The sequence below is a fragment of the Neophocaena asiaeorientalis genome, unplaced genomic scaffold (assembly GCF_003031525.2).
Source record: "Neophocaena asiaeorientalis asiaeorientalis breed wild unplaced genomic scaffold, Neophocaena_asiaeorientalis_V1.1 scaffold166, whole genome shotgun sequence".
Classification (NCBI taxonomy): Eukaryota; Metazoa; Chordata; class Mammalia; order Artiodactyla; family Phocoenidae; genus Neophocaena; species Neophocaena asiaeorientalis.
The window spans coordinates 3,227,016-3,233,015 of record NW_020174933.1 but is presented as its reverse complement, the minus strand read 5'-3'; the positions used below and the strand labels follow the sequence as shown (position 1 = coordinate 3,233,015).

The 6,000-nt window shown below is 51.1% G+C and overlaps 1 protein-coding gene across 1 annotated transcript in view; it reads left to right on the top strand.

Annotated features, from left to right (window-relative positions):
- Positions 1-6,000, top strand: part of GPR137B (G protein-coupled receptor 137B) — a 46,332-nt gene that overhangs the window by 24,156 nt on the left and 16,176 nt on the right. The window lies entirely within an intron of this gene.

Below are 6,000 nucleotides of genomic sequence, written 5' to 3'. Positions count from 1 at the left end.
TTTTTTTTTTTTTTTTTTTTGTGGCCTCTCCTGCTGCAGAGCACAGGCTCCGGATGTGCAGAGGCTCATCCTCTGCGCCACCAGGGAAGCCCGACAAGCGCTTTAAAAAAAAAAATATTTCAAGGATTATTTTCACAGATGATTATCATACAGTATTATAATGTATTATGTGCAAAATTCCATTAAAAAATCATTTACAAAAGGAAGTACGACACGGTATGTATTGAGGGTTCTAGATGTACAGCAAAAGCTTAGAAAGGGACAAGGTACAAAGCCAACCAAATTAGATGACTATGCATCTTTACACAGTACAATAACATGTTTTTGTAACTACCTGTGTTACGTTGATACGAGACCCTCATCCTCTGTGCAAACTGCCCCCCGCCCAAGGAGGTTTCGTAAAACAGAAATTTAACTTCACCACACATTCTACAACACAGGTGGGCTTTTTGGTGCATTTGCAAACTCCTTTCCAAACTCACGTAATGTGAGTTTCATTGAGTTTATTTAACTCAATGAAACTCACATTATGTGGTTTCTGCCGAAAATAATTTGATGCCGTTTGTTTTATGTGGAAAAGGAAAAAAAAAAGCATTGTTCTTATGTTTTCTTCCTCGTGGGGTTTTCAAAATTGCTTCCGAAAGCAAATAACATGGGACAGATTCTGCAAATCTCACTGCATATTCACAGTATTTTCAGCATAGGTGGTTCCTTCTATCTCCTTTTCCCACTTCCTTCAAGGAGCCTGAACCAGCAGACTCCACCCCTCAGTCCTCTGTTAGCGTCTGTATTTCCCTCTCGACCTCTCTCTACATTCATTTCTTTCCTCATCCTCAGCATCACTTGGTGAAAACACAAAACAATGCGATACCACTGAGCGTGAATAAGGTGATAACAGTACGTCAGATTTCCAAAGGCATTCTGTGGCCAGTGTCAGTAATACATGGCTGTAAGAAACCCAGCAGTCTCTCCCCACAAAGTTGCCCAAACATCCGGTTACAGAAGAGAGACTTTTAAAATGCAGTACTCTCAAATCCAGCAAGAGATTTCTTTTTGCATATTAAATGTTAAAATCACATGCATATTAAATGTTAAAATCACCTGCATAATTATAGAATATCTTAAAGTTACAAAAATATTTTAAAAACCAATCCTGACAGTTTACCTGCAACTGCTATAAAAATTTCTATGAAAGATATAAAAACACAAAGGCTCTTCATTAAAAAAAGAAGGAAGGAAGGGAGGGAGGGGGGAATGGATGGAGACACTGAACTGAGAGGTCTTTCATGCGCCGCGTTGGACAGGCTTCTCAGAAGCCTGCTGTTGGACTCAAGAACTTGTCCCTTAAATGTTTATTTAGTACGTATACATACATGTGAGCCAACCCAGAACCTGGCTGGGCATAGGCAGCAAACGATCTTGGGGCACCTGAACCATCAGATGCAATTCTCCAGCTCCGAAGGATGGATCCTACTGTGACATGAACCTCAGCTACCCTGCTTGGGTGTCGTGGCTAAAGGTGCCCTTGGCCACGTCGGCCTGTGGATGGCTCCATCACTGAACCGAGCGGTCCCCAAGGAGGTGACTGCTTTTCAAGCACGAGCACGTGGAAGCCAGAGGCCAGGTTCCTACCTCCTCTCTTTGGATGCACCACTGGGAAGCCTCACGTGTCTCCTAGGAGGCGGTGGGCTCTTCTGCCCTGTACTCCTCGGGGTCGGCCCCCTGGAACTTCTCGGCACAGAGCCAACACACGTCCTCCGTGGTGACATCAGGCCTCAGGAAGAGGGTCTTTCCCACGCAGCCACTGTTGACATCTTGGAATGCAGGCCGGAGGTAATTCTAAGCGTCGTCCACTGAGGGGATGGTCCGGTTGGTGAGAAAAGCGCTTTTGAACATGGTCGTACAGGAGCTGTAACTGAGGCCAGAGGAGGGAACGTGTTTCCCGAGGAATAGGGTGCAGAGCAGGAGCCATAGGTGCTGTCACCCTCGGGGAAGAAGAGGGGGAAGAGGGACCAGGGGCCTCCAGGGACAGGCTCAGACGGGGGAAGGATGGGGCGAGGGTCACATCTTTGAGGTCAGTGAGTAGGTGGTGGGAGGACTTGAGGCAGCAGGGGTACCTGCGGAGGAGGTGATGGGGCAAGAGGTGACGCCTTTTTCTAGAAGTTGCTCTTGACGAGGGTGAGGCCTCACTGCTCCCTGGGTGATGTCAGAGAAGAAGCTCAGGGTCCCTTGAATTCTCATGGCGGCTCTTTGAGGCAGGAAGGAAGGATCAGCTCCGTTTTACAGAGGGAGGACATGGCAGCCCCGAGCAGCCAAGGACCCGCCTGGTGTCATGGCTCTGTGACCCAAGCCCTCTGGGTCACGCCCAGCAGATGGGAGCAGAGCTGGGGAGGGTATGGGGGGAGCGGAGGCTCGGTGGCTGTCGTGTGACCATTCAAGACAGAGAGGGTGGCCGGGGGCACACACCAGCAGTGTGTCTGGGTGGTGAGCTAGGCCTGGTTGGCTTTTGCTTTCCCTGTCCCCAGTGTCCTCTAGGGGTCCTGTATTATTTACTGTAGTAAAGAGTAGTAAGAATTTATATCCACCATAGTATTTAAAACAATACCCAGGAGGAGTCCTCTGGAAAAGCTGAATGTCCAGATGGTGCTTTTTCCGGAGGCTCATCGCCGTCACGTGTATACAGAGCGTACGCACATACCACCAAGGGGCTGGGAACGGTAGGGCTGATTCCAGAGTGTTCTGGATGTTTCTAAATTGTGTTCTTCACAAAAGCACAGCAGATAATAATAAAACAATAAAAAAATAGGGCTTTCGAGGAACCAGAATGCAGATTTTTGGTGACTCCCCATTGGTCCTGCCTTTGTCTCTCTCTCCATGCCCCTGATTTCCCCCATCACCGTGAGAACATGGTACAGAGCAGATGAGGTGGATTGCAAGGGCCTGGATTAGTGATCACGTCCTATAAAGGAACTTGTCCTTGGCAACTAATTCACGTGCATCCCCCCGCCCCAAACCTGTTTCTGTGTGAAAAGCTTTGAATGTGTGACTACACGTGAAGATGGATCTCTGAGCTTTCAAAGAGCTGCCCACTGCCAGCCTCACGTGGCACAACTCCAGGGGCGAGGGTCACGCTGGACCTTGCCCTGGGCCGGTGGGCGGCAGCTCTCACCACCCCTGTGCACATCTCTCATCTCCTTTAATGGCATCACCCTGTGTCCATCCCCACGGCCCCCCGTCCCCCTGCTTCTGGCATGCCTCCCTGCTCATCTCCCCTGGGCCGTTGTCTGCCGACTGCGGGCTCTTCACCCCTTCCCTGCTCTGCCAGCCCGTCTTTCTCAAAGACAGACATGGCCACGTCGGTCACTCCTTTGCTTATCAACCTCGAGTGTTCCCCGGCTGTCCTGCCCACCCCTCCGGTCTCTCTCCCACCCCCGTCTGTCTCCCCTGCAGGGCTGGTGCTCAGTCCTACAAACACCCTTCAGCCCGAACGAAGCATACTCTTTCCTGCATCTCTGACTTTGTACCGATCATACTCTGTGTTCCGTGTGCTTTGTCCGTCCCTCCAGTGTCTTCCCGGCCACCCTGAGCAGGGGACCCGGGCCACCTCTTGTCCATCTTGTTACCTCGGCCCCCCAGCACAGGGCTCGGGTGGGAAGAACCGCGGTTCTTTCTCTCTAACTTTGAAAGAGTCAGTCCCTCAAGTTTAGATTGTCTCCACAAGAAGGGGGAGGCTCTAGTATCTGCTGCAGTAGCGTGTGTAGGAGAGAAAGGGCAGCCCTCGTTTAGTCAGCTGCCGCTTCCTGGATTCAGAGTGCACATTTCATCTGGCTGACTCCTTCCCTCTCTTCCTCCTTGACATTTATTGAGCTCCTGCGGTATACAGTGTGGATAGACGGGGGAAGGAAAGAGCCGAAATCTCGACCCTCGTGGAGCGAACTGCCTGGGTAGAAGCAGCATGTGGTCAGATCACTGTCCGTATGCTTCAATATAAACTGGTGATAAGTCTGCGAAGTTCAAGTGGGGGGGACCGGGAAGCGGACCTCAGGGAGACCTGATCGTGTGCGTCTGGTGAGGGCTGGGGGTGCAGGAGGTGTCAGGAAAGCCTTCTTGGAAGCAGTGATGTTTGAGCTAAGATCTGAAGGCTGAGGAGGGGTGGGGTAGGCCAAGTTCCTTTGGTAGAAAAAGTACGTGAGAGCCTTTGCCAGTGGATAGTAAATCATTCATTGCAAGACATAAAAAATCCCATTCAGATTAGCTTGGGTAAGTGGGGGGTTTATTCCATCACCCTGACATCTGATGGCAGGAAAGCAAACTGCAGCTGCCCCATCGCTGTGCTTCGCCTCCCAGCAGTCACTGCACCGGCTACTGTCAGTGGCTGATGGCTGGAGCTGGGACCAGGACCCAGTCTGTGATGGCTTTGGAAGACCCCAACACTACCTTCTAGCTTCAAGCCCGCTTTTAGTTGCTGGTTTTCTGCTTTGGGACTTGCGGACATATTCAACTTAAATGGTCTATTTTTGAGCCAAACCAGTCTGTTCCTTATTTGCCTCTTGAGTGATATTTACCTGAAGTAAACACGATATGGACAGTCCTAGAGGGAAACTTGAACTGATTTCGGTTTTGGTAAATCTGAGAAACCTCTCTCTAGACCTTGCACAGGTCACGTAGGCGTCACGTAGGCGGCGTGTAGCTCTGAGAAACCACAAGTCAAAAACAGCCAGTGGGGGCTTCCCTGGTGGCGCAGTGGTTGGGAGTCCGCCTGCCGATGCAGGGGATGCGGGTTCGTGCCCCAGTCCGGGAAGATCCCACATGCCGCGGAGCGGCTGGGCCCGTGAGCCATGGCCACTGAGCCTGTGCGTCTGGAGCCTGTGCTCCGCAACGGGAGAGGCCACAACAGTGAAAGGCCCGCGTACCGAAAAAAAAACAAAAGCGGCCAGTGGCGTGGCCTGTCCCCTTCCGGCCCAGGGAAAGTGCTGAGGCTGAGTCTTAATCACTGCAGACTGTCCACTAGTGAGTGTTCCCACGCAAAAGGGGGTGCTGCCCAGACTCGATGACTTTGAGGGGGTGGTAAAACCCTTTCTTTTTCGGCTGCGCCACTTGCAGGATCTTACTTCCCCTACCAGGGGTGGAACCCTGGCCTCTGAGCCTGTGCGTCTGGAGCCTGTGCTCCGCAACGGGAGAGGCCACAACAGTGAAAGGCCCGCGTACCGAAAAAAAAAATAAAAAACGGCCAGTGGCGTGGCCTGTCCCCTTCCGGCCCAGGGAAAGTGCTGAGGCTGAGTCTTAATCACTGCAGACTGTCCACTAGTGAGTGTTCCCACGCAAAAGGGGGTGCTGCCCAGACTCGATGACTTTGAGGGGGTGGTAAAACCCTTTCTTTTTCGGCTGCGCCACTTGCAGGATCTTACTTCCCCTACCAGGGGTGGAACCCTGGCCCCCGGCAGTGAAAAGCGCAGAGCCCTAACCACTGGACCACCAGGAAATTCCCTAAAATCCTTTTTAAGCATTATCTCACTTGATCTGCAAAAACAGCCAGCAAGGTGGGTATTATTTAGTCTGCGTTCGGATGGTGACACTGAGGCTCACCCAGGGCGATCTTGCCCAGGTGCTCAGAGTGCAGGATGCTTCCCACTCTCCCCGACACCCAGCCCTGCCTCTGAGCCCGGCTCTGCTCTCTGCATCCTTGTGAGTAGCAGGTGCATCAGCCCATGTACATACAGCCCCTCTGATCCTCACAGCCTCCCAGGGACAGGGGAAGCGGGGCTCGGGTAAAGGACCTTCCTGAGAGCACAGTTTGTAGTTGATTCATCTTTTAGATTGGGAACCCTCCAAAGACCGAGCTCTTTTTTTTTTTTTCTTTTTTTTGATTTTTTTAATTGAAATATAGTTGATGTACAATGTTGTGCCGGTCTCAGCTGTACAGCAAAGTGGGTCAGTTATACACATATACACATTCTTTTTATATTCTTTTCCATTATGATTTATCACAGGATATTGAAT